Below are 23,225 nucleotides of genomic sequence, written 5' to 3' on the forward strand. Positions count from 1 at the left end.
CTGATGGTACATTTCTTTTTTTGTCTTTTATTATTATTTTTAGTTGACACATAACAATTATGCACATTTATAGACTACAGTGTGATATTTCAGTACGTGTATACATTGCATAATGATCAAATCAGAGTAATTAACATATCCATCACCTCAAACATGTATCATTTCTTTGTGTTGGACGTTTTAATGTTCTAATAATGATCATAGTGGAACTTCAGGCTCTAGAGTTGCCTATGTCTAAATCCAGGTTCCACTTCTTTCCAGCTCTGAAAATGCGAGAAAATTTTTTCACGTCTCTGAGCCTGTTTCTGCTTCTGTGAATAACCATACACACTCCAGTCCTTAGAACAGGGCCAAGCATATTGTAATGTTACCAGTGGAGGGTCTTGACTATGAGTTGTCCAGGTTCTTGGCGTTTCGAACAAAGAATTGAACAAAATGCACAAAAAATGAAAGAATGAAGTAATAAAAGCATAGAATTATTGAAACAAAAGTACACTCCACAGACTAGGAGTGGGATTGTGCAAGTGGCTCAAGAGAGCTAGTTACAGAATTTTCTGGAGCTTAAATATCCATTAGAGGTTTCCCACTGGGTACTTGATTACACCCTATATAAAGGAAGGAGTGGCCCATCACGTCATATTTGTTGTGGGAGACAACCAATCAGAGGCTGAAGTGAAGTTACAAAGTTACACAAGAAGAACTGGCCCTTGACCAGTCTGATTGGTTGCAGGAGGGGACCAGTCAGAGGTACCTTCCATTTTTAATCTGCAACCCGGTGCAAAGGTAACTGATCGTTTTGTTACTTGGGTGTGGAGAGGTGGGGTTTTCCTTCTGATTCAGTTCTAGGAATTCAGTGTGAATCAGCCTTAGGTTCTCTGCCTCTGGACCCTATTCTCCTGCCTCAGTAACTGTTAATTGTTATTGGATCATTTTACTATTATTTGCATCATTATAGTATTTGCTGTGGTTGTTATTGTTACATAAAGTTATTTAAGTGTGGTGCCTGGAGCAACGTGTTCACTGTGTGACCTTAGCCCAGCCGAATCTCACACTTTTTTAAATGTAACAATAGCAGAGAGGAGGGTTGGAGATAACACAAAAGATTAAATATCATAATCTCAAAATGAAATCATTTGTAAACTGTAAAGAGCGATTAAGTCGTTAGTTCGATATTGTTTATCTTATTTAAACTCAATTAAATAAAATTTGGCCCGTTTGAACCTTCCTGTAGGTGTGGCCATTTGGTTGGGGACCAAGTAATATAAATAATGTGAGCTAATTAGAAACTATAATTGTAAAAGAATTTCTGAAACCTTTCATAGCCTAAGTTTTCAGTGTGGAAGCCTACGAATTCTGCAGTCTCAAGACTACTTATTTTCCCAGATGGCATTCCAGATATACCTAAAGTTTTGCAAAATCCATCCTCTTTAATATGATAGGTAATTGAATATAAAGAATGAAACTGACTCTGCAAATATCTGGTTAATACATTTACTCATTGCTCAGTACTTCAGTAATATAACAGTGAGCAGAAGCAGGTTGAAGGAGTAAGTCCTGAAACTTCATTCACTAGCAAATGGCTGTGACCTTGAGAGAACCACAAATTGGGAGTGAGTCCATGTATAACAAGCCCTTTTTTGGTTTGTTTGTTTTTACTTTCTCTTTCAGTAATGACATGGCTCTGGAGAAATTCTCTTAGGAGAGAATCTGGCTAAGTGTCTAGCCGGGTGATTGATTAACAAGATGTTTTGTTTTCATCATCTCAGAGATAAGTACAACTATTCTGTCATCTAATCTGCTAACTCCTACATTATCAATACGGTAGTAATAAATTATGAATAAACATAAAATATACAGAGATAGAAACTGCAAATTTATTTCAGAGAGCACAATTAAGGGACTGATTTTATTATTTACACTGAATTATAAGCACAATTATTTCTTCCAACTATAACCACAGAAAGCACTTTAAATTAGGATGCTTGGGCTGAACAGCCCAGAAAATCAACTAGCCAGAAATTGAGATGAGCCTGTGGATAGAGTTTTAGGTCATGCTTCCAGTTCATATTCCAGCAGAGATAAGTGTAAGGCCTAGACAGCACTTAGATTTTGAGGTTTTTCACTCTTTGTTTTTCCTTTGACTTTTAGCAATAGCTAGCCATGATGCATGGCTATCAGTTACAATTAGGGTTGCCAGATAAAATATAGGGCTTCACGTTAAACTGATTTTCAGATAAACAATAAATAATCATTTAGTATAATTTGGCACATACACTAAAAATTTGGGTTATACTAAAAAAGTATTCATTGCTTATTTAAAATTCAAATATAACTAGGCCCTCCATATTCTTTTTTAAACAGCTTTATTGAGGTATAATTGATATGCCAAATAACTGGACACATTCAACTTGTACAATTTGATGAGTTTGGAGATACACATACATCTGTGAAACCATCACCAAAATCAAGGTAATACATATATCCATCACCTCTAAAAGTTTCTTCTTTCTCCTTTTTTTTTTGTTATTTTGAATTTTGTGGTAAAAACACTTACCATGAGATGCTATTCAATTTTTACATGTACAATACTGAATTGTCAACTAAGGGCACTATATTGTAGAGTAGATCTCTAGAACTTGTTCATCTTAAAAAACTGAAGCTTCAAACCTATTGAACAACTCCCCATCCCCCATCTCTCCCAGGCTCTGGCAACCATCATTATACTCTGTTTCTGTGAACTAGACTGTTTTTTTATTTATTTTTTTATTTTTCGAGAGTGAGACAAGGTCTCACTTTGTCACCCAGGCTGGCATACAATGGTGCAATCATGGCTCACTGCAGCCTCAAATTCCTGGGCTCACGTGATCCTCCTGCCTCAACCTTTCAAGTAGCTGGGGCTACAGGCATAACCCATCATGCCAATTTTTTTTTTTTTTTTTTTTTGTAGAGATAGGGTCTTACTATGTTGCTCAGGCTGATGTTAAACCCCTGGCTTCAAGTGATCCTCCTGGCTCAGCCTCCCAAAGCACTGGGATTATAGGCATGAGCCACCACACCTGGCCTGGTTGAACTATTTTAAATATTTCACCATGATTGCAATGGTACAATTATAGCTCACTGTAGCTATTAAGCCAGCCACAGAAGACCAAATATCTCACTTACATGAGGCATACTCACACTTAGCATAATGTCTTCCAGACTCATCCATGTTGTTGAATTTTTATTTGCCAGCTTTGACCACCTTAGTTACAACCAATTTATGAGAAGGAATTATCTGTCTCCCTACATACATTTCCCAGTGAAGAGAAAATAAGTGATTCCCTCAGGCACAGAGGTCCCAGACAAACAGCCCCACTAGCTACATTTTCCTCTTTCAAGTACAGAAGGAAATAGCTCCTTTAATGTTAAGAAGGTACCAGTTGCTTCCTTTGCCTGACTAAACTTTTTTCCTGCCTTCCCCTTAACTCTTATTTAAGTGGGAGTAGAGAATGGAAAGATGATTAAGCATTTCAACCGAATGCCAAAATACACAATTTTCTAAGCAAAGCTTGTAAAAGAGAGGCTTGTAACAGAAAGAAATTGTTCATTAATTTCCTTACACCCCTTTTTTCTTAATGATTAATCTATTTTGGCAGTTAGCAGAAGACACTTCCCTCTGTTCTAGAGTATTTCTGTGGGTCATGCTGGAGGGAAAAACAGGGGTTTGGGACTCATACAAAGTAGTTTCAAATTCAGCCTCCAGGACATACAAGTTATATGAGCTCTGTTTTCTTCATATTTTTATCTGTAAAATGGGACAATAACACAGTAATCACTCTTACAGAACTGCTGTGAGAGTTAAATGATATGAGGTAGAGAAAGACACAAAATGTTGGGTTGGGATTTTCCTCCTCCTTCTCTTTCTGAATCTTTAGAATGCTTTGAAATGTTTATTCATCCTTTCATCTTTTCATTTTTTAAAATATAAAGAGTCAAGGCACTGCCTCCCCTTCTCTCCACCAGGTGTATTTCCATTGGCACTGCTTGAAGGTTCAGGATTATCTGCTTAGGAATCCTCTCTGTGATCTCTATCTATAATCACTCTTACCTTCACATGTGTCTGCCATATAAGCTTTATCTTTGGGGTAAGAATACTTGTAACTTCAAATCCGTAGATAATAAAATAGTCTATTTTTATACATGCCTAATACTTTTTGGAAGAGACCATCGAAAATTATTAAGTCACTCTCTGAGTTTGGAAGTAATGATTAATGTTCACTAAATGTTGTAAAGCTGTGAATGTTTCCAAATTTTGAAATATAAATATGCATTATGTTTATGATAAAAATAAAATTGAGCATCAAAATATTAATAAGTTACTAAAGACCTCATAACCAGTCAGAGGCAGAAACAAACCTTAAATTTTGTTCTTCTGACTACAAATAGGGGCTTATTTCCTTCTAGTACACTGTCTCCTTGGTATGTTCCACTTGCCCTGGTGATCTTACAATGGATAATAATGAATATTCAAAAGTGAACAAACCCTGTCTTCCCCAATAGATCATAATGTCCTTGAGAACGGGAGCCATGCCCTGTACTTGCATAAAATGGTGTCATCTAGATCCTAAGTGCTTATTAAATGTTTATTGACTAAATGATTTCCTACTTACAATAACTTTTCATTATCTTTTTAATGGCCATGGTGGTCTGTCTGGAGTGGCCACTGCAAGGACACCATAAGCAGCGGGGTAGGCGCAGCCAGGGCTGCTCACTCTGTAGAGCCAACAGGGGCCGGAAATAGGTGATCCTGGCAGGAGGCCTGCACCCTACCGAGTTGGGGGTGGCAGAAGCCTGTCAGCCTTGGCTCCAGACCTGGGCCACCCTATACTCTCGGGGGCCTGGACAGTACCCTGTTCCCACAGGCTTGGAAATGCTTGCTGCCAATCGCTGGCCTCTTCCAGCCCCCGGCTCACAGTGCAGCAAAGTTGTAGACATGTCCCGATAACCAAGCCTGGGCACTGTCGTGACCTGACCGGGTGTGCATGTGGTTGGGGCAGCACTGATATGCCAGCCTCCCCACTGCCTCTGCCCCCTCTGGAAACTGCTTCTAAGGCTAAAACTGTGAGCACCAACTAGCACGAGAGTGAGGATGTGGCCTGGGGTGGGAAGGCCTGAGGGTGGCTCTGGAGCTGCCTGCCCCACCACAGCAGCCAGCATGCCTGGCTGTGCACAGAGGCCAGACCTGTACTCACTCACTCACACGCCCCTCACCACTCCGTGCCTGGCTCACCCTTGGCAGGCATGGGATCCCGGCCAGTAGCACGAGCCAAGCACAGCCTGCTGGGCCAAGTGGGTAAAACGAGCCCAGTGGGTGCGAGCAAGACTCAAGCAGAGGCACCACCAGCCGCCGAGGCACCACCAGCCACAGAGGTTTCTGGCTGGTGAAGCAACACCTGAAGAATCCTATGGCATTTTCCTGACTTTGAAATTTACCCACTTAGTCAAGAAAATATGAAGCTATTCATTCCCTTTACTTGTCTAGCAGAATATTTCCGCATAGAAGATTTTAGTCTTTGTCATCAAGACTCCATAACATTTAACACTCCTTCCACCACATCAAAATGCTACTTATACATACATAATAAACACTGAGAGGAATGCTGCCTTAGACATCATCTTTTCTTCACTCTGTCTAAAGCATGAATGTCCTTAGATGTTCATTCAAAATTAGTGTCAGGGAGTACTATTTGGCAAGGCCACTTGGAATACAGTAATTAATTAGAATGCATTTATTAAATTAAGCTGAAACTATCCTCTCTAACTTTCACTGATGATTCATATATAAGCCATGTGGACTCAAATAAATTCTCATCCTTTCTACTTTAGAAATGCTTTTGAAGTGCTTTTAGATATATCTGGACCTCCTAAATATTCCTTTTTCCTTTCTTTTGACTGGATATTTTTTAAAAAATTAAGCCCCCTCCTCAAATGAGGGGTAGGCAGCTCGTTTTGACTTGGTGTTATGGACAGCTAGAAGGTTCACATCCCTTGGCTCTCTGATCCCCCAAGGTTTCATTATTATTTTTTGCATCCAACAGATAAAAGGAGATACAAGAGTGTGGAAAAGAAATATTACTTAAAAACTCTTTTCTAGATACTCATCACTTCTGTTTACACTCTAAGACAAAAAAAAAGAAAAAAAAAGAATCAATCACGTGGTCATCTCTGAATGCAAGGAGGCCACAGAGGACAACACTGGGAAAGATGGTCTCCTCTTGGGTTGTCACTTCCCTGGAACAACCTTACATTATTACTAAAGGGGAGAGAAAATTGCGTGTGTGACAGTAAACTTATCTGCCATAGTGTGAGGGTAGATCAGATTTAGCAACCGAGTAGCAAAGTGCCAGAAGCCTCAGGTAACAAGAATTTCTCCTTTATAGGTCTTCTTCTCTCTAAGCCCCAGCTGTGCTACCCTATCCATTACTCTCACCCTCTCCCACGACTTTTTACTCTGATCAATTAAAAGACTCACCTAATATTTTGTGTGACTCTACAAAAGGAAAAAAAAAAAAAAAAACACTGCTGATTATTCTGACACCGTTCTTTCAGAGTACAGTGACTGTATGATATATCCCAATATCTGAGGCTTTAAAATTGGGGAAAAAAAGCATCTTAGAATCACAATGTATGGTATCTGCTGTCTTACACAAACACATACATGCACACACTGCAATACATAGCTTGTTCTATTTTCTTTCTCCTATTTCAGAACTTCCATGTATTATTCCTTTAATCTAATATACCTAAAGCTCACAGGAGATTGTTTTAACAATCTGCAAATCTCTCAATCACAGGACACTTATACACATACCCCTTGTAACATGTTGTTACAAAGAGTGTAGCTCAAAACCTTGCTTTTTGAGTTTTCTGAATCAGTCTGAAAATCATACTCCTTGTAACACAGTATAAAACGTACTCCTTGTATCTCAGTCTGAAAATTATACTTCTTGCTACAAGTCAGCAGAGACACGAAGGGCAGGAGAGGCAATGGAGTCTCCAAGGCTCTAGCCACACCCAGCATACACTGAGGGAGACAAAAACAAAAACAAACAAACAAAAAAACACACAAAGCAACTGTTTTCTTTATATTACCCACCGTTCTCAACTTTATTGATATGGATTGAAACTTAAAACTAGAAAATCTTCTCCTCTTTTTTGTAAAGAGCAGAGAGATGAGTACAATTAAATTCTCCGACTTTTCCTCTCACAAAGTCACCATTTCACTGTCCAGCCACACCAACAGTTCAGCGCTCTCTTGGCAGTAGAGGCCAAAAGCTTCCAAATGGACTCTGAAAGTGGCTATGCAGCCATGACAAGTGACGAGAACCCCTTGTTTCTGACAGGAAAACAACTCAGGAGCTGCTTGCCACTTTCACTGGGGCCTTTTGGAAAGCCTCACTTCGATGGGCCCTAGGGGTGCATTGTTGAGGGGGGAGATGAGAGAGCTCAAGAGGCTTGTGGAACATGAGCCATGGCTTTTGAAATTACTTCTTCTTGTGGGCTGATTTTGCAGTTTGATTTTACTTTTAAGAGAGGAAATACAGAGCCAGTCTCCACTAACACTTTAACTCGTTTGCCAGAAGAAGATCATATCAGAAAGCAAGAGAGTTACCCCAAAGGCCCTGGAGTGGGTGGAGGGGTGGGAGAAGCAGAGGCAATGGGGGAGGGAGAAGAGAAGGAGAAGAAAAGAGGGGACTATGGAACTGCAGCCCAAGAAAAACCTATAAACCTTTAATCCCTTATGCACTACAAAGTGATTAAACTCACCTACCTCACACCTGGCCTTAGAAAGAATGCAGATATGTGGAAGAAGAGAGTATTTGCAAACTGCACTTGGGACCCATGAAAAGTTCATTTGGAATTCAGAAGGCTGATCCCAATTAGGGTGTGAAATATACACGGGTTCTGGCTGCAAAATTGGAGGGGAAAGGTATGAGCCATTATGAACCAGAAACCTGTCTTGTGTTTCTCCAGAGAAAGTGGACTATGAACAATCCAAAGAAAGTGGTAGATGGTTTCTGGAAGGACAAGTCTGCACCAGAGAATAAAAGGGCATTCCTTAGGGTTGCTGAGGATTTTCTTCTATTGTATTCTGCTAATGTGTGTGCAAGGCAGATCTAACACATTTGTGGAAGGCTCTAGAGGCATTTTCTACAAATTTTGCCCTGGTTTCAGATAGTTTTCTTCTCCCCTCATTTTAATGTCATTATTATAAGTTGGATTTAAAAAGTTGACATAAGAGTTGTTTGTGTCTTTTATAGAACTTTTTATACAATAACAAGTTAGATGAGTTCATTACATTTGTTTCTTTTTTGTGTATAATACATTCATTTTATTCTCTAACAATTTCAATATGCATTTCCAAAAAATTTGGAAATGCCACTCAGTATAATCTTATCAGTTTTCTTTTACTTTTTAAACTTTTTAAACTTTTAAAACTATTTTTCTAGTGATAGGGTAGTTAATATAATTGTTCCAATAGATAACTAGTCACAGAGTACAATAAGCATCTGGAAACTCAATACATCAGTGACAAAAGAATATGATGAAGGAAAACTAAACAATTGCCTGGCCAATATAAGTATGCAGTAAAATTAGGATTCTTAAATGGTTTTGTGCAAGAATAACAATCCAAAGACTTTGCATTTCTATAGTGTCATTATCATCATCATTATTAAGATTTTTATTATTGAGTCTGATCTTATGAAAAGACAAAGAAAATAATCTATTATCTGGAAGTAATTTGTTCCTCCATATGATATGAATTAACTTTTCCTAGAGAACAGGGTTCTGTTCCAAGCTCTGAGAGGAGATCATCTCTGGGGAGCTCATGCTAACGTGAATGCAGCAGCAGAGGCTGCAGCCAGGAAGCAGAAGATTGTGAGGCCATTCTTTAGCCAAAAGGAATCTGTCTCCTGCAGCTCACAGAAGCTCCCCCTCTGACTTAGTGCACATTCCCAAAGTATTGCAATCCGTCTGGGCCTCCTGATGAGCTAGATTACTCCAATACATCCTGCAGAGATTGCAGAAAGTCTAGTTTTCCCAGGAGTGACACAACAGAAACAGCAGGGACTTGATATTCTACCTATGTGTCTGACATGTTACCTGAGCACACAGTAAGGAAGAGGGAAAGAGTGGTTTCCTTTTTTTTTTTTTTTTTTCCAGCCAGTCTTTCACTTCCCTTAGTTCCCCTAGGGACTTTCATGACCCTTGATGCCCACTATTTGCTTTATATATGCAAACCAAGTCAACACAAATCACATCACAACCCTATCTCTGGCACAACTGCCATCAATTCATGACTGAGAGAATCTAAAGTTCAAGAGCAGAGGATCAAACCAACACCCTCACTTATTAGCAATATCACCTTGGGCAAATCACATAACAGCCTTAGTGATACAACATAAATGCCCAATAAATGGTAGCTTTTAATATTATTTAATGCTGTATTAAGGAATAATACGTATGTCCTTTTTAATGTTTTTATTTTTTATTGTTACATAATAGATGTACATATTTGGGGGTGCATGTGATAATGTAATACATTCACATAATTTGTAAAGATTAAATCAGTGTAATTGAGATATCCATCACCTTAAATATGTGTCTTTTCTTTATGCTAGAAACATTTGCTAGCTATTCTGAAATATACAATAGATTATCCTAAACTGTAGTCAGCTTACTATCTATCAAACACTAGGTCTTAATTTCTTCTATCAAACTGTATATTGTACTCATTAATCAACTTCTCTTCATCCTCCCCTCTCTACCCTTCGTGGCCTCTGATTACTATCATTCTAATCACTATCTTCATGAGATCCATCTTTTTTAGCTCCCACAAATGAGTGAAACCATGTGATATTCATCTGTCTGTGTTTGACTTATTTCACTTAACATAATGACCTCCAGTTCCACTTAGACTGAGTCCATATTTTGGCTATTGTAAATTCAGCACCGCAATAAACATGAGAGTGCAGATATCTTTTCTGTATATTGATTTCCTATCTTTTGGATATATAACCAGTAGCAGAATTGCTGGATCATATGGTAATTATGTTTTTACTTTTTTGGAGAAGCTCCATACACTTTTCCATAGTGGCTATACTAAGTTACATTCCCACCAACAGCGTAGGAGGGTTCCCCTTTCTCCACATCCTCACCAGCACCTGTTATGCCTGTTTTGTTGATAAAAGTCATTTTATCTGGGGTGAGATGATATTTCACTCTGGTTTTAATTTGCATTTTCCTGATGATTAGTGATGTTTCATAGACTGGTTGGCCATGTGTATGTTTTCTTTTAAGAAATACTACTCAGATATTTTTCTATATTTTCTCCATTTTAAAATCAGATTCTTTTTTTTTTTTTTGCTATTGTGCTGTTTGAATTCCTTATATATGCTGTTTATTAGTCCCTAGTCAGATAGATAGTTTGCAAATATTTTCTCCCAGTCTGTGTATTGCCTCTTCACTTTGTTGATTGTTTTCTTCACTGTATAGAAGCTTTTTGGCATGTTGTAATCCCATTTGTCATTTTTGCTTTGGTTGCCTGTGCTTTTGAGGTCTTACCCACACAAAAAAAAAATTTGCCTAGACCAGTGTCCTAGAGTGTCCCCTAAAGTTTTCTTCTAGTAGTTTCAAAATCTCAGGTATTAGATTAAAGTCGTTAACATATTGTGATTTGATTTTTGTATATGATGAAAAATAAGAGTCTAGTTTCATTCTTCTGCATATGGTTATCTAGTTTCCTCAGTACCATTTACTGAAGACACTGTCCTTTTCCCACTGTATGTTCTTGGAAACTTTGTCAAAAATGAGTTGGCTCTAAATACATAGATTTATATCTGGGTTCCCTATGTGTCTGTTTTTATGCCAGTATTATGCTGATTTAAGTTTCTACAGCTTTACAGTATACTTCGAAGTCAGATAGTGTGATGCCTTCTGCTTTGTTCTTTTTACTCTAGATTACTTTGGCTATTTGAGGTCTTTTGTGGTTCCATATAAATTTTAGAATTTTTCTTTATTTCTATGAAGAACATTATTAGTATTTTGATAAGTATTGCATTGACTCTATAAATTGCTTTAGGTAGAATTGTCATTTTAAAAATATTGATTCTTCCAATTCTTGAACACGAAATATCTTTCCAGCTTTTAGTATCCTCTTCAATTTCTTTCATCAGTGTCTTATAGTTTTCCTTGTATAAATCTTTAATTTCTTGGGTCAGATTGATTGCTAAGTATTTTATGTTCTTTATAGATATTGTAACCGGGATTGCTTTCTTGATTTCATTTTCAGATTGTTTGTTGTGTATATATAAATGCTACTAATTTTTGTATGTTGATTTTTAATCCTGGACATTTACTGAATTTGTTTGTTGGTTCTATTTGATGGAACCTTTAGGTTTTCAAAGTATAAAATCATGTTGTCCGTCAACAAGCTTAATTTGACTTCCTTCTTTCCAATTTGCATTTTTTTCTTTTTTTTTCTTTGAGATGGAGTTTTGCTCTTGTTGCCCAGGCTGGAGTGCAATAATGCGATCTCAGCTCACTGCAACCTCCACCTCACAGGTTCAAGTGATTCTCCTGCCTCAACCTCCCAAGTAGCTGGGATTATAGGCATACACCACCACACCCGGCTAATTTTGTACTTTTAGTAGAGACATGGTGAAACCATGTTGGTTAGGCTGGTCTCAAACTTCTGACCTCAAGTGATCCACCCACGTCGGCCTCCCAAGTGCTGGGATTACAGGCGTGAGTCACTGTGCCCAGCCACGTTTTCTTTGTTTATTTCTGATTACTTAGGCCAGGACTTCCAGTATTATGTGGAACAAAAGTAGCAAAAGTGGCTTTCCTTGTTTTGTTCCAGATCTTAGAAGAAAGGTATTAAATTTTTCCCCAGTTAGTACAATGTTAGCTATGAGTTTGTCATATATGGTCTTTATTATGTTGAGGTCAGTTCCTTTTATACCCAGTTTGATAAAAGAATGTTATCACAAAAGGCTGTTGAATTTTATCATCAAATGTTCTTTCAGCATCTATTGAAATTATATGTCTTTTGTTCTTGGTTCTGTTAATGTAATGTGTCACATTTATTGATTTACATATGTTGAATCATTTTTGCATCCCGGGGATGAATCTCAATCAATCACGGTGAATAATTTCTTTAATGTGTTGTTGAATGCAGTTTGCTAGTATTTTATTGTGAATTTTTGCATCTGTGTTCATCAGTGATATTTACCTGTAGTTTGTTATTGTTGCTGTTCTGCTCTTGTCTGGTTTTGGAACTACAGTAATGCCTAACTTGTAGAATAAGTTTGGAAGTATTCCTTCCTCTTCAGTTTTTTTGAAGAGTTTAATTAGGACTAATACTAGCTTTTCTTTAAATGTTTAGTAGAATCCAGTAGTGAAACCATCAGGTCCTAGGCTTTACTTTGGTGGGAGACTTTTTGTGATGGCTTCAATTTTCTTATTTATTATTGGTTTGCTAAGATTTTCTGTTTCTCAAGGTTCCATCTTGGTAGGTTGTATGTGTCCAGGAATTTATCTATTTATTCTAGGTTTTCAAATTTGTTGGCATTTGTTTATGTTAATAATGATCTCTAATGATTCTTTGTATTTCTGTGGTCTCAGTTGTTTCATTTCTATTTTCATTTCTAATTTTACTTATTTAGTTCTTTTTTTTTTTTAGTCTAGCTAAAGGTTTGTTGATTTTGTTTCTTTTTTTCAAAAAGCCAAATTTTTGTTTTGTTCATCTTCCGTATTGTTTTTCTAGTCTCAATTTCATTTGTTTCTGCTTTGTTCATTATTTCCTTCCTTCTACTATTTATTTTTCCTCCATGAGGTACACCCTTAAGTTGTTTATTTGAAGTCCTTCTATTTTTTTGATATAGCTGTTTTTCTATAAACATCCCTCTTAGTAGTGCTTTTACTGGGCCCTTAGATTTGATATGTTGTATTGCCATTTTTATTTGTTTCAAGAAATTGATTGATTTCCTTTATAATTTCTTCACTGACCACTTGATCATTTAGGAGCATGTTGTTTAAGTTCCCTGTGTTGGTGTATTTTTTGAGGTTCCTCTTGTTATTGATTTCTGATTTTATTCCATTGGGGTCAGAAAAGATATTTTATATGATTTCTACTCTTTCAAATTTCTTGAGACTTGTTCTGTGGCCTAAGATGTGGTCTGTTCTGGAGAATGATCCAATTGCTGATGAAAAGAGTGTATATTCTGCAGCAGTTGGAGGCAACATTCTATAAATGTCAGTTAAGACTATTTGGTCTACTAAGTAATTAACAACAATATTTCTTTGTTGGTTTTCTGTCTGGATGATCTGTCTATTACTGTGCATGAGGAGTTAAAGTCCCCTACCATTACTGTATTTCAGGCTATCTCTCTCTTTAGATCTATTAAAGTTTGCTTTATGTACTTGAAAGCACTGATGTTGGGTGCACAGATATTTATAATTGTTACATCCTTTTGCTGAATTGACCTCTTTTTCATTATATAGTAACCTTGTCTCTTCTTACAGTGTTTGGTTTGTAGTCTATTTTACCTGATGTAAGTATAGCTACTCCTGCTCTTTTTTGGTTTCCAGTTGCATGGAATATCTTTTTCAACTCTCTCACTTTCAGTCTCTATGTGTCTTTATAGGTAAAGTGGGTTTCCTATAGACTTTTTAATTAGAGATTTCAGTCCATTTACATTCAGTGTTACTGATGAGTAGAGATTTGCTACTGCCATTTTGTTATTTGTTTTCTGGTTGTTTGTAATCGTTTCTTTCTTCTTTCCTTTGACACTGTCTTCCTTTGTGGTTCAGCAGTTTTCTCTGGTAGCACACTAGAATTCAGCATTTTTTATTTTTAATTAATCTATTATAGGTTTTTTTCATTGTGGTTACCATGAGGTTTACAAAACACATTTTATGGATATAATAAGTTATTTTTAAAAGGTGACAACTTAGATCATAAGGAAAAGACACAAAGTAAACATTAAAAAAAACTTCTATAATTTAACTCTATCACCCCCAAGCAAACAAACATTTTGACTTGATTTTGTCTTAATGTACATATTTCTTTATTAGCTATTTCTTAACAGGTTGCTGTAAGTTTTATTACTTTGATACATTTGTCTTTTGGCCTTCATACTAGAGTTATGAGTGGATTGCACATCACAATTATGGTATTACAACATTTTGTATCTGCTCATGTACTTAATTTTACTAGTGTAGGTTTTGTACCTTCAAATGTTTTCTTTTGGCATGTTAGTAATTTTTCTTTTAGATTTAAGAACTCCCTTTGGCATTTCTTATAGGGCAAGTCTAGTGGTAGCGAACTCTCTCAGGTTTTGTCTGGAAAAATCTTTCTCTCACCTTTATATTTGGATACCTTTGCTGGATACACTATTCTTAGATGCCAGGTTTTTTCTTTGAGCACTTTGAAATGTTGTTTCACTCCCTCCCAGCTTCTGTATTTTCTGTTGAGAAGGCTGTTGCCTGATCATTGGAGCTCCTTTATATGTTATTTGCTGCTTTTGTTTTGGTGCTGCTGCTTTTAGAATCCTCTCTTTGTCCTTGTCCTTTGAGAATTTGCTTGTTATATGTCTTGGGGTTGTCCTATTTGTTTTTAATCTGTTTGGTGTTCTCTGATATTCCTGTACGTGGATATTTGTCTCTGTCTCAAATTTTAGAAAGTTTTATGTTATTATTTCTTTGAATAAGCTTTCTACCCCTTGCTCCTGCTTAACTCCCTCTTGAACACGAAGATTCTTAGATTAGGTCTTTGAAGTAATTCTCTATCTTTCATGCTACCTTCATTACCTTTTACTCTTTCTTCTTTTCTGAATGTTTATGTTCAAGTAGCCTACCTTCAAGCTCACAGATTATTTCCTCTGCTTGATTCATCCTGCTGTTGATGTCCTCTAACAAAATTTAAAGTTCAGGAAATGCATTTCTCAATAATGCATTTCCCAATATTTCTGTTTGATTTTTTAAATTATTTTATTATCTTTGTTAAATTTTTCTGATAAATTTCTGAATTGTTTTCTTTGTAATTTTGAAGAGCACTGAATTTTCTAAAACTATTATTTTGAACTCTTGGTCAGAGAGTCCACATATTGCCGTCTCATTAGAGCTAGTTACTGGTTCCCTGCTTTGTTCATTTGAGAAGGTCATGGTTCCCTGTTTGTTGTTGATTTTTGGGGATCCATATCTGTTTCTTCGTATTAAAGGATTAGTTATTTGTTCTAGTTTTCTCTATCTGGCTTGTTTTACTTTTTATTGAATATCTTTGCCTAGAAATTCTTTGTAATTTACCTATTCTTTTTTTTTTTTTCTGCTAGGTTGCTGCCTTCTTTTGAGTACTAGATGGCTCTGGCACCTTAAACCCACATTGGCCTCAGTTTTAGTAAACAGAGTGCTGCCCATCCTAAATGGGAGAGGTCCCGAAGGGAAAATCTTGATAGTGTGGGGAAGGCTGGCTAGTGGTTTCTGTCCATGGTAACTGTGGATAAAACCTCTTACAGTATGGTGCTGCCGAACAGCCACTCTGATTTGGCTATGGCCTAGTTATGGGGCAAAATTTCCAGGGCTCTGGGTGATACATCCTCCTCCTGCTTTGTCTCTGGCTATGCTCAAGGATATTTCTCCCCTTTAGTCGCTCCCAATGCTTCCTTTGGGTTGAAGCAGGGACTATTCCCCTGACAGGGAATTCTAGATAGTAGGAAGCTGCTTGTCCACCTCAATCTCACTTTTTCTGGTGTAGAAACCATGAGTCAGAGGGAAGAGTCCTGTGCATTTTGTGCCAGACATACTGGAAGAAGGGCCACCACAAATATGAAATTTCAATTCTCTTACCATCTGCTCAGAGTTGCTTTGCTTCTCTGTGGCCTTAGAAACTATCTCATTCCCATACTTGACTTCTGGGATATTGCTGGTGATAATCTCAGCACTGTATATTTGTTTTTCATTTTCTTCGGGGTAGGGATGAAGCCAACTTGCTTCTACACTGCCATTTTAGAACCAGAAGTATGAAGGATAAGGTCTTTAGCTCTGGCAAATTGTCACATTGAGCAAAATTTTTCCATTGCATCAGATACTATAAGTTATGTATGTGGAAAGGGCTCATTGTTTTATCAAGAGTCTTTTTTTGCATTAACTAAATCCAACTTGATTTAGGTTCAGCAAAAGAAAAATAAGGTAGAGTAGAGGAGTGCAATATATAGGTATCAGTATTTCTTAGAATCAAAGTAGCTGAATCTCTAGAGCACCAGTGTCTTAATAGAAGGATAATAGGAAACACATTAATAAGGTTAGATTTCCTAGTAGCCACTTTAAAAAAGTAAAAGAGAATAAAGTTAAATTGATTTTAACCCAATGTATCCAAAATTTGTCATTTCAACATGGAATGAATATAAAATATTAATGAAATTTTAAAACTATTTTTTGCACCAAGTTTCTGAAATCTAATGTATATTTTACAGGTACAGACAACTTAATTTGGACTAGCCACATTGCGAGGACTTAGTAGCCACAGGTGACTACCATGTTGGAAAGCAGCTCTAGAGATTCCTGAAATCAAAAACTAGACAGCTGTCTGTAATCAGGTAGTAGTTTCTCTGCTTGATTCTCTTCTGTTCTCTACTCAGATTCTTATTCCTTTGCAGAATAACTTTCTCTGATCTCTGTGGACATGCTTAAAATGGCTGACTCACACAGCAAGAGTATCTCACTGTGCCTAAAATCAACCCACATTCAGATGCTAACTGTAATCCTATTCCCTGATCCATCAGGAAAAAGAATCTGATTGACATAACTTGTCAAGTGTTCACCCTAGCTTCTATCAACTATGGGGAAGGAAGGGCCAGAAAAGGTGTAACCATCATGGCTGTCATGTTTTGAAATATTTAGATTACATACTGCATTTATTAAAATACAAATTAAATCTGCAATAAAACACTAATTGACCATTCTCTGGGATTCCTTCTATGGGTAATATTTTCTGCAGAAAATGTTAACCTCTCCCTTAACGGTAATGGTCAAGCTAAGTTGGTGCTTGATCTTTATTTTGATTTTTTTTGTTTGAGCTGTGAACATTGGACAGTATATGAAATTAATATACTGAATCAGGGATCAGCAAATGTTTTTTTAAAAGGCCAGGCAGTAAATATTTTCAGCTGTATGAACCAAGAAACACAATTGAGGATATTGCATAGATATAGTGTAACCATTTTAAAATCTTAAAACCATTCCCAGCTTACAAGCATGCAAAAAATGGGGGACAAGCCAGATACGCTGTACAGGCATAGTTTGCAGACCCGTGTCCCACATATTTCTGTTCCTATCATCTATAGGTACTAAGTGATGGTCTCCAGGTATAAGCCTGGCTCTTTCACTGCACCATGAAAACCTGTAACAGACCTTAATGTGAGCAGCATGATGAAGTTCAGCTTCACTGTTTCAAAATTAAAAAGAAAGAGACTGTTCTGTGATGAAGCAAACTCATTCTCAACACTAAATGGGCCACACTCCCTCCTGCTGCTTTGCTACTTTTAGGTTTCCGATAGTCTGGGCCTTTGAGGGGACATTTGTCTGACACACACAGAGATGGCAGAGCTTTGGAGGAAACTCGCCTCTTAAGAGGGCGTGCTTCTGAAATGCCCAGTCACAGATCCTAGCACACCCCCAGGTGAGCTACTGTTATAACTTTTTCACTAGCAATTATTCTCACTAGTAATATGTCAAGCCACTTTTCAGGACAGTTAGATACACAAGAGAGTATTCTATATTTAACCCTGTTATCTTGGGCACATAACCTCTTTAAGCCCATGTCCCACTGTGTAAAAATTAGAGTTGAATGCCTACCTCACAGGGCAGCCATTAGGACTAATGCAAATAAAACATTAGCACTGTGCTTGGCATATATTCAACCACTAAATATATGCAGGCAGTGATGATGATGATATGATGATGGTGTTGATGGCAGTAATGATTAAGATTCAGAAGGCCAAACCAAGAGTTTCTCCTAGAAACACATGAAGTTACCTTCAGGAAATCTAAGTTGCAAGTGCCTTAGTCCCATTAACAGACATGCTGATATTTGAAGCTTACTGATATGATCCAGATTTGGAATTATCACATTAGTCACCACTCTGCAATTTCTCATCACTCCAATTTCAGACATTTTAGTGAGGGACACAATTTCCCAGCAATGTGTTCTGTGAAAAACTAGTTTTTTGGATTGAATGGCTTACATACACATGTGCAGAAACACCATACATACATAGGTTCTGTGGACAAACGAGTTTGAGAGATACTGAGCTAAACACATTTATTATGACAATTTACATTGTGACTCTCTATGAAGAAACTAAAGAAAAAGTAACACTTCCCAAATTCATTAATAGAGGCAGTCTTTTTTTCAGTGAGTTGCTTGTTGTATCAGATTTCTATGGAACACATTTTCAAAATGATGACATTAAAAATGAGCATTTATTGATCAATTAATATATGCTATGCTCTCTGCTAAGAACTTTTATTTAACTTTCAAAATAACCTTATGAGGTAGGTACTATTCTAGCACCAATTCACAAATGAGGAAACTTCTCAGGAAAACTTAAATTTCCCACATTCAGACAGCAGAATCTGTATTTGAACCAAGTAACCTGAATTCAGAGCCTGTGCTCTTGATCCATGTAAGTAATGAAATATGGAGTAAACTGATACATCATGTTCTATAGTCTAGATTAGGAATTAGATGGAGACAAACCAGAGGGGGAAAGTGGATGTTTTACATTCCTAACAATAACTCCCAAACCTGCTTCTCCTTTATTTTAAATGGAAGGTTCCTCTCCATCCATTTTTTTTTTTTTTTGCCAGTTTGAGAATTATCTCACTTTTGTCCTGAACCATTAGATTTAGTAATACTGGATTCTGATTCTCAGAGTGAATGTTTCTATTTTCAAGGTTAACTGTCTATTGGAGTGTTTATGTTATGAGATCATATTCTTAGAAACATAGGATCCTGTCTTTGGTACTGACTGTTCTATTCAATAGCTCTGAGACCTTGAGCACATTATAGGACTTCTCAGACGCTCAGTTTCCCCACCTATAAATCAAGAATAATGAGACTTTTAAGAAGTGATTACTTACACGTAGAAATTTATGTAATTTAATAATATTTGTATATGGCTTAGTGGAGAATCTGGTATGTAAATAGGCACTATATCAGTGTTCTTTAAATAAAATAAACAAACCATGTAAAGTTTTAAAATGGTATACATTAACCATTCAACAATGTTAGTTATTATTATTATATTAGAAAATTTGGAAAATATTTTCAACTATAGGTCATCAGGAAATTTACAATTATCTTCCATGATGGTTAATATTAAATGTCAACTTGACTGGATTAAAGGATGGAAAGTATTTTTTCTGGGTGTGTCTGTGAAGGCATTGCCAGAGGAAGTAAACACTTGTGTCAGTGGACTGAGAGAGGAAGACCCACCCTCAGTGTGAGTGGGCACCATCCAATCTGCTGCAAGTGTGGCTAGAAAAAGCAGGAGGACGAAGGCGGGATAAGCTGGCTTGCTAAGTCTTCCAGTTTTCATCTTTCTCCCATGCTAGATGCTTCCTGCCTTTGAACATCAGGCTCTAGGTTCTCCAGCCTTTGGACTCTTGGACATATACTGGTGGTTTTCCAGGGGCTCTCAGGCCCCTGAAGGCTGCACTGTCAGCTTCCCTAGTTTTTTTTGTTTTTTTTTTTCCCCGATGGAGTTTCACTCTTTTTTTTTTTTTTTTTTTTTTTTTTTTTTTTAATTATACTTTAGGTTTTACTCTTGTTGTCCAGGCTGGAATGCAATGGCGGATTTCAGCTCACTGCAACCTCTGCCTCCCGGGTTGAAGCAAATTCTCCCACCTCAGACTCCTGAGTAGCTGGGACTATAGGCATGCGCCACCACGCCCGGCTAATTTTTGTATTTTTAGTAGAGATGGGGTTTCACCAGGTTGGCAACACTGCTCTCGAACTCCTAACCTCAAGTGATCCACTGTCTCAGCCTCCCAAAGGGCTGGGATTACAGGCCTGAGCTACCACGCCTGGCGAGTAACTTATTTTTTTATTAAACAAAATAATGATTGAGTGCTTATACCTTGGTAAAATTCTGTTTGGGTATTATTTTGAAAATAATAAGATTTCCCTAAGCACAAACCAAACATTTATAAAAGGTGATCTTACTAGTAATAAGCTCCACAGAGACGGTAAGTAAAATACATCAAGCAATGCGTGTGGAAGCTCATTCATTAGAAATTAAAATTTTACACTTCTAGTGAGTTGCTATGAGGATTAAATTGCTTTATTAATATTAAATTGTTATTCAATAATTTTAGTGCAGATAGAACTTTACCCTTTACAGGACATTTTTCAGCCATTATTTCATTTAATTTTCACATAATAATTATAATGAAAATAGTAACAACAACAATGGCAATGTGTAGAACATTATCTTAAAATTTTATTTGATTATCTCACTTATTAATTCAAAAACTCCTAATGGTAAGTATCATTTTACCTTAGAAGAAAATGAAGTTTAAAGAGGTTAGGTAACTAGTTACGCAGGTAATAATTTACAGAGAATGCAATTCTAATATAAGCACCATGTTCTAAATCACAATGCACTGTTGCTTCCAAAAACTCTAAGTGCTGAAATTTTCTAGGACTGTTATGTACAAGAAAATTAATTGCTAAGTAATTTCCAAGATTTTTTCTCAGCATGTAAGTCTAGGGTCAGATTCAGGCCTTCTGACGATTGATTCCAAGCTATTGCTACCAGGCTTGCCCCATCCATTTTACTTTCCTAGCTTCAGGAAGCACATTACAGTTCAAAATTCATAACTCAAAAAACTCCACACAAATCAATTCCCCCAGTATAGCTGCAAAGAGCCAAACAAAGTGCTCTCTTGGGAGTATAGGGGAAAACCTTCCACAGACATCATAGTGAAGAAGTGACTTGGTCAATGGCAGCTGGTGAGTCAGGGTTCCTCTAGCTAAAAATCCTGATTCACGCCCTTTGATACTTTTATGACCTTATCTCAAATCACCTTTCATGAGTAAAAGGGTCAATGTCAAAGTATTACTTAGACAAGAGCGGGAGGGAGTTGTGCTTATTATTTGGGGGTCTATTCCTCCTGCAGCAAACATGAAGGAAGAAATGCCACTCTCTGAGGGGAAATTTACAGTCTAAGGACATGGTTTGGAAGCAGTAGAAAAATGACAATATAAAATATACTCCTCTTTCCCTTTGTAGACACAAATGTCTGTTCTGAACTCATGGGTTGCCTTCCATGGTGCATGAGATGGATGGAGTCACTGGTGGCCCAGGGTTTTGCAGGCTTTCCAGTAATTCACAGCCTGTATTCCACTTGCCCAAAGTTTCTTATTAGGCAGCAAAGATAATATACTCACAAAAATCAAGGTGGCTAGGAAGTATGTTTCTACTTCTAAAGAGTTATTTCCTTGTCATTCTATGTAATTAAGACAAAATAACAACTGGGTTGTTTATCGAAAAGTCCACTGTGATATGCTTCAATGTTTAATTGTAACATTCATCATTATTTGCCTTTGACTAAGAAAAAGCTTCAGTTGAAGGCAACGAAATCTCAAGGTTATATTAAACAATGCCTTTGGACTAGCTAAGAACAGCATGGAGTCTGGCTTTCTTGGGTTCGTTAAAGAGCTCTTCTGGCAGCTAAACAGCAGGAGTGGGTGCTGTGGCATTAACAGTAACAGTGGTGTGCCGCCATTGCCTGTGCACAGCCATGTGTGATGCGTGATGAAGAAATAAATAGAGAATCCTTTTATTAAAAAGAAAAGGCAGAGAGCAAGGAAAGGAAAGCAAAGAGGCTTCCAAATGTAGGACACTGTCTTATTTTCCTATATTCAGCTCTTCACAGGGGCAAGTGGGGGAGAAGAAGACACAAAATTAACTTTTCAAAATATAATTGTCCTGCAAATTAACGACTTTGATGATTCATTGGAAGAAAGAGTATTATTTTATTTAAATTAAATCCAATATGTGTAATACCATTTTTGTCATACTGGAACTACTTACTGTGAATTCACAAGCTGCCTTATGTTAACTTCTGTTATCTTGTTATATCTCTTGTTTTGATTTTAATGAAGATGAGTTTCTACATGAAAGTTATCCTCTAAATTGCAATTATCCCTCTTAAGATAACCTTTGAAGTTGAAGTTAATCATACTTTTCTTTTCTTTCTTTTTTTTTTTTTTTTAATTTCCCAAAGTACTTACAAAAGATCCTGTGTCCAGGTTATCGGGATTTTTGGACATTGAAGTATACTCTGGCTATTCTTACCCGAAGTATTTACTCTGAGGAGTTCCTTTGGTTTAACAATGTTTTTTTAAAAAGTGTTATGTTCAGTATAGAGAGCAGTTTTATGAGTAAACTGAATTCATTATGCAACATCTCAACCTTAAATTATAAATATAGTTTTGGTAAAGATCACAGTTTATTGAGTTATTTTGTATAACATCTAGCCAAATATAGGTACGGTTATATGTTTATTGTATATTTTTCAATAATTACGATACTTTAGTAGCCTTTCTCACATTCTAAAAATGAATAAAATACATACCTCTGTATCAAATATTTGTAGAAAATCTTAAATTTTAGGTAAGTTTATCAAAAAAAAAGTTATTGAAAAAAGTTTACCACCTTAATTGACATTGCTTAGGACTACACTTCAAGATGCGTTATAAAAACACTGAATGTAAGCCCATAAGGGCAAAGAACTTCGTTCATTTTATTCACTGATATATCTCAAGCCCCTAGAACACTTCCTGGCAAAATAAATTGTCACATATTAAATATAAGTTTAACTGAATTATTATGTTTATCATTGTTATTCAATCCAGATACAAATACATTAACTTTAACAAAACACACACAAAAAAAGAATTGGAGTTTTTCATCCAGAGGGATCCCTCAGAGCTACTCCTGAAACTGTTCTCACAACTGTTATTTTAGGCCTTTTCTTTAGTCATCAACTACCTTCATAGCCCTCTGATGACTCTTTTGTTGCTCAAATTAGCCAGAATAAGCATATGTGGCTTGTATTAAGGAATCTTAATGGAAATAATAGTTGTATCTTGAATTATCAGTCTCATAACTCTACAT

The 23,225-nt window shown here is 36.7% G+C and overlaps 1 long non-coding RNA gene across 1 annotated transcript; it reads left to right on the forward strand.

Annotated features, from left to right (window-relative positions):
- The first annotated feature begins 682 nt into the window (after positions 1 to 682).
- Positions 683 to 17,010, forward strand: LOC134736952 (uncharacterized). The gene is made up of 4 exons (XR_010121456.1): positions 683 to 783; positions 1,669 to 1,772; positions 2,362 to 2,469; positions 16,698 to 17,010. It is a non-coding gene; the product is annotated as an uncharacterized lncRNA (long non-coding RNA).
- Positions 17,011 to 23,225: the final 6,215 nt, after the last annotated feature.

Source organism: Symphalangus syndactylus, chromosome 6, assembly GCF_028878055.3.
Source record: "Symphalangus syndactylus isolate Jambi chromosome 6, NHGRI_mSymSyn1-v2.1_pri, whole genome shotgun sequence".
Taxonomy (NCBI): Eukaryota; Metazoa; Chordata; class Mammalia; order Primates; family Hylobatidae; genus Symphalangus; species Symphalangus syndactylus.